This window comes from Ciconia boyciana, chromosome 4 (assembly GCF_034638445.1).
Source record: "Ciconia boyciana chromosome 4, ASM3463844v1, whole genome shotgun sequence".
NCBI lineage: Eukaryota > Metazoa > Chordata > Aves > Ciconiiformes > Ciconiidae > Ciconia > Ciconia boyciana.
In genome coordinates this window covers 21,740,635-21,752,834 of record NC_132937.1, presented here as the reverse complement: position 1 = coordinate 21,752,834, position 12,200 = coordinate 21,740,635, and positions in this window count along the sequence as shown.

Genomic DNA, 12,200 nt, shown 5'->3' with positions numbered 1-12,200 from the left:
TTAAAGAGTAAGGAAGAAAGGGTGGAGGTAAGGGCAAGAAAGCACAAGGGCGCAAGGCAGAGAACTGTACCAAAGGATGACAGAAGGTATAGGTTGAGTGGAGCTGAGCCAGAAGGTAGAGACAAGTTGCTAAAATACAGTAAGTTGATGAAGGCAAATTTTGTGCTTGTATCGTGAAGTGAGAAATGTCTTCAAGCACCAATTCCCAGAAGAGGCTTATGACTCCCCACTCCTTTTCCAAATCATGTTCCTGCATTTGGGGAGCTACTGTCCAAAGGATACCTTGTAAATCAGGGAAAGAAGGAAATCACCTAAATTTAGCTGCCCCCCCTTTAAAGCAGCTAGACAGGGAGGCCAGAGCACAAGGAGGGTAATAGGGTAGAACTCAGGTATAACCCAGGCATGGACTGAATTTAATTGCTAGCAAGGGATGGTGGTGTGGACTTAGATGACAGAAGAATGTGAGACTAGATATAGCAAGAATCTGAATAAGGGAGAAACAAGCAAAACAAAATTTGCAGTGATCCAATGAACTGTGGAGGTTTGGTGTTAAGGAAGGATAGGAAAGGGCTTAGCTATGCTTGAGAAAGATTGAGCCTGAGATATCTAAAAGATATCCCTTGAAAGCACACATGAGCCCAGGGTTAATCTCTAAAAGTTGCAGCAGAGATTTTCTGAAATACGACCTCCAGGCGGTGTTTGAATTTGTACCATCTGAGGGGGAGAGAGCACAGGCTGGTTAGTTAGAAACCTCCTTTTTCATTGTTCATTTATGAAATTGTGTGCTAATTAGTGTATGATTTATAAATTTACATAACTGCATGTTACATAAGACAACACAGAATATTGAATGAGGTGATTTAAACCAGCAGAAGCAGAGAAGTCTGCTCTGACTGGGTAGCTCTCCTCTGGAAAATGCCTCTCCCGATCCATAGCTGCTCCCTGCATCTCTTGAATGCTTATCTGCTCACAATGACAATAAATGTTTTACAATATTGTGGCTCCATGCAGCTGTGAGAGAAAAGGCTACCTTGAGCATCTTTGGCGTGGTTGTGTAGCAGAGCTTTCACTGTGATCCTTGGGGAGGGTGTTTGGAAGCAGAAGTCAGCTAAAAAAGAGCAAGAAACCCAACTTGGTCTGGTCAGTGTTGGTGCTTGACAACTCCCACAGTTATTCACAGGGGATGCTACTGCATCCCAACTGCAGCAAGAGGATGGGGACGTGGGGGAACTGGATTTGATTCCCAGCTCTGGGGAAGCCACTTTGCCTCCCTCTGCAGCATGCTTTGGGTTCTGCTGGTGAAGTGTGTTTACTACCACATCTCTGAGGGGCTGTGACTTATATTAGTGCCCGCACCAGAAGGCGCTGGACATATCCACCAACAATTTGTCTGTGAACTGTAACCTGTTAGAGCAGAAGCATATCAGCCAGTCATTCCCATCTAACAGAAGCCGAAACTCTCGGACTTCATATATTTTGAGGCTTGAAGGGGTAATTTCAGGCATTGGGGAACTAAACTGGAGAAACTCGGTTGTCACTGACAGGTGAGGCCCTGACATATGTGAGGTGAGAGATGCCCAGATGGTCCCAGCAGACAAACCAATCCACAAGCTGTAGCAAAAGCCATAAATTCTTAGTTTCCTCAATTCAGGAGTCATTCTGACTGTGTGAAAAAATACCTTTATTCACTCATAGCATTCAATTACTAGTCTTAAGACTGTAAGTTCATTCTTTCTGGTCTCCTGTCTGCAGACAGGAAAAGACACTGTCTCCTGTCTGCAGACAGTGAAAAATTGGAAAAAGTTATCTTTCCTGGTTTCTTACTGGCAACTACCTTAAAACCTTGAAGTGTGGATTTGATTAAAGCTGTTGTCCAAACACAAAGAGTCGAGTGTTGTGAGCATTAAGGACAATGTGGGAACTCCTCTCCTCTGCTAGACCTGGTAAGGATGGAAAGGACAAGATGAATTCACAGACACAAAAGCTGGTTCTTTCTCAAGCTGGAGTTGACTGTGAGGAAGTTGCATTGAAATTTTAAAAGCACCTTGTCAAAATCTTCCAGTGTTTAATTATCCTTGCTGCTACAAAACTGCCTTATTTTGAGGTTGAGTTTGTCTAACTTTTAATTTCCAGCTGCTGGACTTAGTTGTGCCTTCGGAAGCAAGATTGCAAAGTTCCCCTGTTGTCAGACAGTAAGTACCCCACGCACAGTGATAAACTCCTGGTTCAGCCTCTCTTTGACGAGATGGGGTCCTTTACACCTTGTGTCCTAATGTCTGTTTTCCAGCCCCTGGATGACTGTGGGGCCTGTTTTTGAACTTTCTCCAGCATTTATGCATCTGGAAGGGTTTACACTAGAGCAGGTGCTGTTGCTGTGAACAGTGACAGTGTGGCCTTGTCTGCACAGTATTTCCCTTTTGACACTTTCAGGAGTCTTGTTTAGAGGTGTTGGGCTGGGTACCTGGTCTCATCGCGCTTCAGATCATGGCTCTATTTCTTGGAAGCAGAAAGTCTGTGAGTGAAACCAGGAGACCCTGCTAAATTTAGAAGAGTTGAGGAGGAAGAAATAATGTGAAGTAGAAATACCAAGCAGAAAAAAAAAGATTGCAGGATTCAATTTGGGATGGAGCATGAACCTGGGGGTGCAGCATCTGTGAACTCAGCCACTTTGAAAACAATCTGAAAGACACGTGCTTGATGGGATGGAGGAGACCCAGACAGCAGAAACCCTCAGAAGGGGAAGAGTGAACAAAGCATGAGGCGATGATATCTGATAGCAACAAAAACAGATGAGAAGACTTTTGAGCTGCAGGTGAGGAGGCGATGACACCTCCAAATTGCAGAGGAAATGGCTCCTTGTCAGTGGGTCTGGTGCCCCTCTATTTGCACTAGTGCCTTCAGCACAGGGATCTCATTACCAGACAGTTTACTGGCAGATTGGAGGGATTTCAGTGAGGAGTAATAAAAATGATCAGGGACTGCTAGAATTGACATAATGAGGAAACAAGATGAGAAGAGTCAGATATTTATAGCTTGGGTGAGAGAGACAATTAAAAGGTGGGGTGGGAGATGGACTGGGTGACCTGAAAGCTTTGTTTGTATCTAATAACTTCTTGTCATCTGCTGTACAGAGGACTTAAATTTGCCAAGGCTGTCAGTCTGACTCTTAACAGCCTTAACTTCCCATGTTGAAAAGCTCAGGTGGGTGTACTCTGGCTGTATTGACACTGTCAGAATGTCACTGGTACTGTACTTTGTTTAAAAAAATAGTCATCAGACATGTTGTGAAAAAAAATTGACACACTGACAGTAAAGGAAAAAAAGTTAGACCTTCATAAAATAAAAAGCCATTGAAGACCTTGCTGAGAGCAGGGCTGATTGGGAAGGGCTCTCAGGTTTTTCAGCTGGTGATGCTGAGCTCTTCTTTCTCCCCACATGGTGACCTGTCAAATGGAAGGGTCCATGCAGGGGGAGCAAGTGTGAGCCTTTTTCTGTGCAAGGTAGGTGCTGGTGGCACCCAGCTGTGCACACAGCTGAGCGGGACTGCTGCTTCCTAGTACACACGAATCACAGAATCCTATCGGTTGGAAAAGACCTTTAAGATCATCGAGTCTAACTGTAAACCTAACACTACCAAGACCGCCACTATACCATGTCCCTAAGCACCTCATCCAAACATCCTTTAAATACCTCCAGGGATGGAGACTCAACCGCTTCCCTGGGCAGCCTGTTCCAATGCCTGACAACCCTTTCAGTGAAGTAAAATTTCCTAATATCCAGTCTAAACCTCCCCTGGTGCAACTTGAGGCCATTTCCTCTCATCCTGTCACTTGTTACCTGGGAGAAGAGACCGACCCCCACCTCGCTACAACCTCCCTTCAGGTAGTTGTAGAGAGCGATAAGGTCTCCCCTCAGCCTCCTTTTCTCCAGGCTAAACAACCCCAGTTCCCTCAGCCGCTCCTCATCAGACTTGTGCTCCAGACCCTTCACCAGCTTCGTTGCCCTTCTCTGGACACGCTCCAGCCCCTCAATGTCTCTCTTGTAGTGAGGGGCCCAACACTGAACACAGTATTTGAGGTGCAGCCTCACCAGGGCCGAGTACACGGGGACGATCACTGCCCTAGTCCTGCTGGCCACACTATTTCTGATACAAGCCAGGATGCTCTTGGCTTTCTTGGCCACGTGGGCACACTGCTGGCTCATATTCAGCCGTCTGTCAACCAACACCCCCAGGTCCTTTTCCACCTGGCAGCTTTCCAGCCACTCTTCCCCAAGCCTGTAGCATGGGGTTGTTGTGGCCCAAATGCAGGACCTTGCACTTGGCCTTGTTGAACCTCCCACAATTGACCTTGGCCCATCGATCCAGCCTGTCCAGCTCCCTCTGTAGAGCCGTCCTACCCTCAAGCAGATCAACACTCCCCCACAACTTGGTGTTGTCTGCAAACTTACGGGGGGTGCACTCGATCCCCTCGTCCAGATCATTGATAGAGACATTAAACAGAACTGGCCCCAACACAGAGCCCTGGGGAACACCACTTGTGACCAGCTGCCAACTGGAGTAAACTCCATTCACCACCACTCTTTGGGCCCGGCCATCCAGCCAGTTCTTTACCCAGCGAAGAGTACACCCGTCCAAGCCATGAGCAGCGAATTTCTCCAGGAGAATGCTGTGGGAAACTGTGTGAAAGGCTTTACTGAAATATAGGTAGACAAAATCCAAAGCCTTCCCCTCATCCATTAGGCGGGTCACCTTGTTGTAGAAGGAGATCAGGTTGGTCAAGCAGGACCTGCCTTTCCTAAACCCATGCTGGCTGGGCCTGATCCTTTGGGTATCCTCTACATGCCGTGTGATGGCACTCAGCATGATCTGCTCAATGTGTTGTCCCCGAGAGCTGCTGAGCTCCATGGACGGCTCTTGGGGCAAGCTCTGTGCCAGCCAAAACCCTGCCAGTCCCACCGATGGCTATGGCCATGCGTGGGGTTTCACTTCCCTTCCTACTGCCCCTACACAGCGGGATCCAGCCCTGGGGGACAGGCGGACTCTCTCCTTGACATGGCCCGACTCACTGCCTCACCCATGGGGATCCCTGCACCTGGGTGTGGGTGGGTGTTTGTGCATATAGTTTTTTCCTGCATGTAGTTCCCCTATAGTTTTGCACAAGCCCACTAAATATGTATTTTTACACATATCCTACAAAACATGAGCAGCCATTGCATTCTGGTTTTTTCTAGTTGGAGACCCCTGAGAAGAAGGAAGGTGGCATGCTGGCCTGTCTGAATAATTACACAGCAGCCTTACGGTGAGGGTTATTTAAAACCTTGACTGAGACCACGGCTGTCTCAAATGCTCCCCAATGCTGCAGAGGAGAGAGCCCTGGGTTTCCTCTGGACTTGAGAGACAGCGGCAGAGTTGGAGGCAACCAAGCTGGAGACATCTTGGTTCCTGGGTTTGCAGTCAAATTAAAGCGCCGCTACCAAAAGCAGCGGGGCTGTGCATGTTAGAGGCACTTCGGGGAAATATCAGAGCAGTGTTTGTTGAGTCTGATGGTGGAGTAGCTGCTCTGTTTTAATACCTGTGTGCAAAGGCCACAGCTGCTTTCATCCATTTCACATTAGTCTGACTTTCACAGAACAGACATAGCCTAGGGTGGTAGAAGGGAGAGAAAGGTGAACAAAAAAAAAAGCCATCCATTTTTCACTACTTTTTCCATCCTTCTGAGCTGCGATACCAGGCTCTGGCTGAGCAACAGTAATCTTACCCAGCATACTGTTGATTTAAGCCTCTTGGATTTATATAACTTTGGAAATGGTAAACTATATTAATTTGCTGTGTTTTCAAGGGAAAGTTATTTATTGAGAGACATTTTTAACTCAAGTGCCAGGAGCCTTAAATCATTATAATAAATTCATGCTATTCAGGGTTTCTTACATTGTAATAAATTTGTTTTAAACATGAATGAAGAGATCCATGATTTCTTTAATATACTGTTATGTATTTCCTTTCAAAATGATACAGCTCACTATATCAAGTGGGAGAATAATAGTGAGAGATTTACAGTACTTAAGAATAACACAGCCTGGGAATGTGACATGTGAACCAACACTGGGCAGGGGGCTGGCAAGTGCGGGGAGCCCACCGCTGCTCCCAGTGGCATGGCCGAGAGTTAAATGAGCGACAACCGGTCAAGATCAGCGAGCAAAACTGATAGCCTGGTGGAAAGCTCCCTGCAGGGTGGGAATCACAACGCAGACTTATATTCGTCTCTGTTTTACTGTGCAATGTGCGATCGAAACACCCGAAAGAGGACACGGACCGTCTGCCGTGACCTGGGAGGGCGGCTGCTGAACCGCTGCCTCTCCAGAGTGGGACCTGAGCCAGAGGTTTGCTTCCCAGCCCGGGGTCACCCTCCCCTTCCTAACCTCAGGCACCCACGGGAGCCCTTTCCCAGGACCTCATCCACCCGGCTGTGATGGTGCGTGGGGAGCAGATCCCTCAGCGGCCGCTAGCACCCCTGAAGTGTGGCGAGGAGGCACCAGGTAAGCACTTAGATAAATTTTGGTTGCCATTTTTAATCCTTGGCCCCTCATTAAACCTCTGCTGGCCCTGCTGCTTGCTGTTACACACGTGGATGGCTGTGAACGCAAGACGATAAAACCTGTGGCTGGCTTTACATCGCGTCCTCCTGGCTTCATGGGGGTCTTTATGGGCAGGCGGAGGAGGAGCTGAGCACAGAGGCAGCCTTGGTGATGCCAGTGTCTGAGGTCTGAGACAAATCCGCTTCGGCAGTGCGGCTGTGGCTTTCTCGGAAAGCAGAGCTCCTCTGTACTGTGTAAACGTCTGCTGGGCGCTTGTGTCCCAGCCTGCTTCATCTCTTCATGGAGTGCTGCAGGAACGGGGTCTCATGTTTGTGGTGATCTTGGGATCGGTGTTGAGTGGGGCAAAGCATCACAGTGCCCAGAATAGCAAAGGCCAGTTGGTTCCCTAGTATCTAATGAGAGCGATTACCCTCCTGAGATACCTAAAAGCCTTCCAGCTCCCCAGTGCACAGCCTTGCTGTAGAGAAATGAGGAGTTGCGCAGAGCCATCCTGCCGTGATGTGGAAATCTGTCCCCCAGGATGCCCGTGAGCATGGAGACAAGAGCATTTCCCTGGCTCTTAGGAGTTAATGGGTCTTTGGTAGATGTGTCTGCAGCAGGGGGTAATTGAATGCTGCTGGTTCTCCAGTGAGGGGGCATGGCCCTGCCCGGCTGCAGGTGAGATGTAGGACACCCGAGGACTTCGGCTACCCGGGAATGGGGCTGGCATTGCATGGAGGATGGCCACAGGCTGCCCGCACCCTGAGGCTGGACGGCTCGGGAGAGGGGAGGAGGGGACCAGAGAGGGCCCCAAGTGCTCACAGAAGTGATGGCAGGACCTCATCTGTCAGTGCAGAAAAATGTCTGGCCAATAAAGTTGCCAAACATCCCTAATAAAGGGCTGGATGTGTTATCATGTAGAATGGTTTTATAGGGGATGGCCATAAAACGTGCACATTGCCCTTTAAAATGCCAGGATGAGGATTGATTCCAGCAGGGCAGAGGGAGAGGAGGAGGGAGGAAGGAGGCTAATTGGAAAAGGGGGATAAATCCAGGGGCTTGTTTCTCTGCTGTGGGTCCCCAGGGTGTCAGGGAGCAGCAACAAAGTGGGAGTCACTGCCAGGCTAACCAGGGCTTATGAGTTGTGCCAGGATCTGGGCTTCTCTGCTCTGTCCCCTCCACCCTGTGCAATGCTGAGTGCCCTTTCTGGCATCTGTTTCTGCTGCTGGCTCAGTTCTGCTCTTGCTCTTGATACTCAGTCCAGGGAAAGCTGTAGAGATACCTCCATCAGCCTCTCTGCTGGTTCCTCCTCATTTGTGCTTCTCCTTTTAATCCCTGGATCTCATACCAGGGATTGGTAGGTCAGGCAAGGGGTCTCATACCCATTGCCTTCTCCTTGCCAGTTCCAGTAGATGTGTCCTGCCTGCTCAGTGGCCCCATTGCCAGCTCATCTCCCTCTTCTGCCTTGTGACTCCACCTCCCTGGTCTCTGTCTGTGGAAGTCCACCACTGCTGAGAGATGAACCACAGAGGTTTGGGCAGCAGTTTTGGGTCCCCTGCTCCATGGACAGGGGACAGCCCATCCTGGGGATGCAGGTGTCTGTGTGCGGTCTGGGCTCTTCTTGAATAAACAGGAGAGGGGGAGATGGAGGAAGGTCCAGGGTGTGTTTAGTAGTGATCAATAAATATATTGTACTCCAGCTCACTTTTAATGCTGCAGAAAACAGGCAGTGATTTCACTTAATAAATGTAGACAGTCTTGCGGAGCTACAAGCCCATCTATTCTGCTAGACAATTTCTGCACAACAGGACTGCACATGACCCAGTGCCCGGTGTTATCTACAGCTGAGGCTCACAGGCTGCCATGGGTGGAGGAGCCTGCCTCTGATTTTTCATTTTCTTGTTTTAATTTCCCTGAACAGAGATACTGGGCAGCCAAACCCCTGTGAGATCTGGTAGAGGGAGAAATTAAAGGAAAAAAAAAAGAAAAGAAAAAGAGTCTTCTTCTTAAAGTCACTGAAGGCGTTGTGGATTTGTCCACTGGGTGGGAGGTGGGCAGGTATTGCAGAGACGGAAAAAGAAAGAGCCAGGAAAAGTTAGATTTTTGTTGGCAAAGACTGGTTCGAAAATGTTTGTCAGTGTGGATTTGTTGGTACGTGCCATATTTCACTTGTCTGCCTACTCTGTGCATGTGGTGCTGCCAAATTTCAAATTTGCAGTGGCCCTGGCAACCCCCATTGGAGCTAGTGGTGGCACCTGTGGGAGGGAGGGGGGTGCAGGCAGTGTGCCTGTGTTTGCAGTGGGTTCCTTGGCTCTGAAAATGCTCCTTGACCACCCGTGGTGACCAAACATAGGCAAAACTGGAACGCCTGTTTGCTTCCATCAGACATACAAAAACTAATACTTTTCCCATCAAAGTTAGAGGTGAGTCAATATATTATGGTATGGACCCATGTCAACCAACATGACTAATGGATGTGGTGTATTGTGAATTTGGGTGAGAGAATAGTTTTTGCTATTTAACTGATTCTTCTGGAAAGCAGAGAGTTGATGTGAAAAGCAGCCAAAGCTGATGAATCTCATCTGACTTCCTCATCGTGTGGCCCCACTTCATGGAAAAGCAAGTTAGGTTTATTCAGCCAAGGAGCTTCAGGTCTGACACAGATTTTGAGTTCAGCAAACTCAGAGATGGTCAGGTCTGGGTTTTTCGGTCTTGTGGCACAGTTGTGAAGTTCAGAGCAACATTCAGGCTTCCAGCCTGAGACACATCTCTGAGATCTGGATTTGCTTCTTTGTTACCTTTTGGCTCAGGCCCATCTCTACTATACCCACCACCGTGAAATTTTCATTGAACACAGTTTTAGTTCTGGATTTATATTAAATTTAAGGGCTGGTAAATTTTGCTATGAACATTTTTCTGGCTCCCTTCCTAAGCATTTGGTCTGTTCAACTAGTACTTAGTGTTTTGCAGATGCTATTGTATGTTATATTGCCAACCACAAGTATGAAAAAAATGTGTGACTTAAATGCTAATACATTTGAGGTATTGTTTTTGTTTTTATGGTCACACTTCAAAGCTTTTTTTCAATGTTTGTTAGAGCTGTAAACTTCTGGGGCAGGTGGGAATATCATCCTACCACTTGACTCCAAGAGCTGTGACCTTTCCACTTCATCATCAAGCTTACAATCAAACCATGAGCATGACAGTACTGCCTGTAATTGCTCTCTGAATTAAAACATTTCCTCCAACATCCAGCAATAAGGAAAATGAAATCTTCAGGTAGGGTTTAGTAGCTCACCTTGAAAGTATTTCATCTCATGCTGAACATTAAGCCATGTAGTGATGTCTAGGCACTTGTCTACTTTGAGACCCATGGGAGAATTAACTCAAATTCACTTTTAAAGGGGATTAATTAAACTGCATCAGGATCCTGTTTCAGCACTCAGAATTAAGATAAGCTGAAGTAAGACCCCTTTAATTTACATTTTAGGGAATGAACTGAAAGAGATGAGAGACCTCTTTGACATGAAACGAGGGTGTCCAAGGAGCTGCTGGTGTGGTTTGACTAATCCGTTTTACATTATACCTTATTTAATTCAGACCAAATGACCTAATGTAGACAAGCCCTGAGATGATGAGACTGGGTGTGATTGTACTGGGAATATCTGCCTTCCCAGCTGTTTTGTGAGGGGATAGAAGGTGTGTAAGAAGCAGGATGCACTATAAAATGAGACAGTCGATCTTGGTCTGTACAGAGCCACAGTGATGCCGTGGAGCTTTCACAGATTGAGCAATGCCCAGACGTACTGTTAAAAAATCAAAACTGCAGGTCTTTCATCTGGGATGGGAAATCTCAATAGGGAAACTAAACTGGAGATAATAGCCCCAAAATATTTGCTGTTGTGACCAAGTTTTGTCTCATATCACCTTGATTGGGATCTCTTGTTTGTTAATTTATTTTTTTTTTTAAGTTTAATCAGCTTTTTTGAACATTGGGAAAAGTTTACTTTTGAGTGAAGACTCAGACTCATTTAGCTAATTAGATACCAAGGTGATGTGTGCACTAGCTACACTTCTGACAGATTCTTATTCTTATCCCTGCCATCAGTTACTTGGTTGTGAAGTCTGTCTCAACCCTTGCCAACATTTCTGAATGGAGTTGTAGGTGTGGGATTTCTCCACCTTTTGGTTCCCATCTCAAGATACAAGAAACTTGCTGTTTATACTTATCTTTTTATTTTCTCCTTTCTGTTTTCTTCTGGAAATCAGAACCCTTCAAACTGGGGATCTGACATGAGTGACTCAATGTCTTGGAGACAATCTGTAAAGTATCCATGGACACTTCTTTTTAAGAAGAAAACTGGCCAACTTGCCTTTCTGGGGCAGAGGGTTTCAGAGTAGGGGAAGCTCATGAGATTGTTTCTTCAAGCCTTGTGCCAATGCATATTCACATAGGATTTTCCTAATTTCCAAACAAAGCTATTAAGTTCATGAGTTTGAGTGCATGTGGACCATCTGAGGAACATCCTGTGGCTTGGAGCTCAAGCTCCACCTATGTCATGAACTTGCCAGCAGGCTATTGAGATCTCAATGTAAAGTCCAGCTGGGGAAGGACAGATTCCACAAAGCACCACGCCACCCCAAAACCCAGTCACATGTTTCCTTATCAATAGTCAAGAAGCCAGTGCAAGACACCAGATGGGGCGCCTCGTGGAAGAGCTGCCCAAGCCCCTTGTGAAGCCCCTGGAAAATGCCAAGAGCAGCTCTGGGCCAACCTTTGTGGTCCTTTGGGGGGCTTGGGCACCTGAGGTGGGCTGTACCGAGGCCACCAGGGAGCCATGTGGATTGTGGGGTCTTGCAGGGTCTCTGAAAGCCCTGAGTGGGGTGTGCTGCACTGACAAGTCCTGTGAGGGGTTGGGGGTGCTAAGGACAGAGGTCATCCAACGTGATGTACTAAAGGTCATTTAGCAGGTCGTGGAGGAGCTAAGACAAGTCCCGCAGCTCATTGCGTGTTTGCCCTGTTACCCGACCACACTGCCTCTCACTTGTTTATTCCTGTGGCTGCTGGTACAATGTTCTCCTAGCACAACACTGAGCCTGGAACTTTGTACTGAAGGACACTTGGAGATGCTCTATGTGGCAGAGGAGCTGCAGGAGGAAACCACCCAGGAACAACCTGGGAATTGGTGGTTTTGCTGGTCCTAGGCAGGGAGACTGGGGACCTTTCCCGTCCCTTCGCTAGAGGAACAGCACAGAGTTTTCTGAGCTGGAAAATCACACTCTTTACATCAGGCAAATCCAAAGCCAGGAATTAATTTTGGAAGAAGGGTTCCCCATTTTACAAACTCCAACTGCATCCAAACAGGTTCAGTGTGGCTTTGCTAAATGCTTTTCTGAGCCCTGACAATCTTTGGAAGGGAACACAGTCCTCCCTGCCAGCTCCCCAAGAAGGTGAGCATCAGCGTGGGATGCAATTTCTACAACTTCTGCACAAAGCAGCTTAGCAATGGGCTCAGTGGCTAGTGCAAAAAGCTACTGGTGCTCCACTTCATTGCTCTTTCCTGAATGTTGGCCACGGCTTTGCAGAGAATTGTTGTTTGCAAAAAGGCAAATGGGTCCAAAAA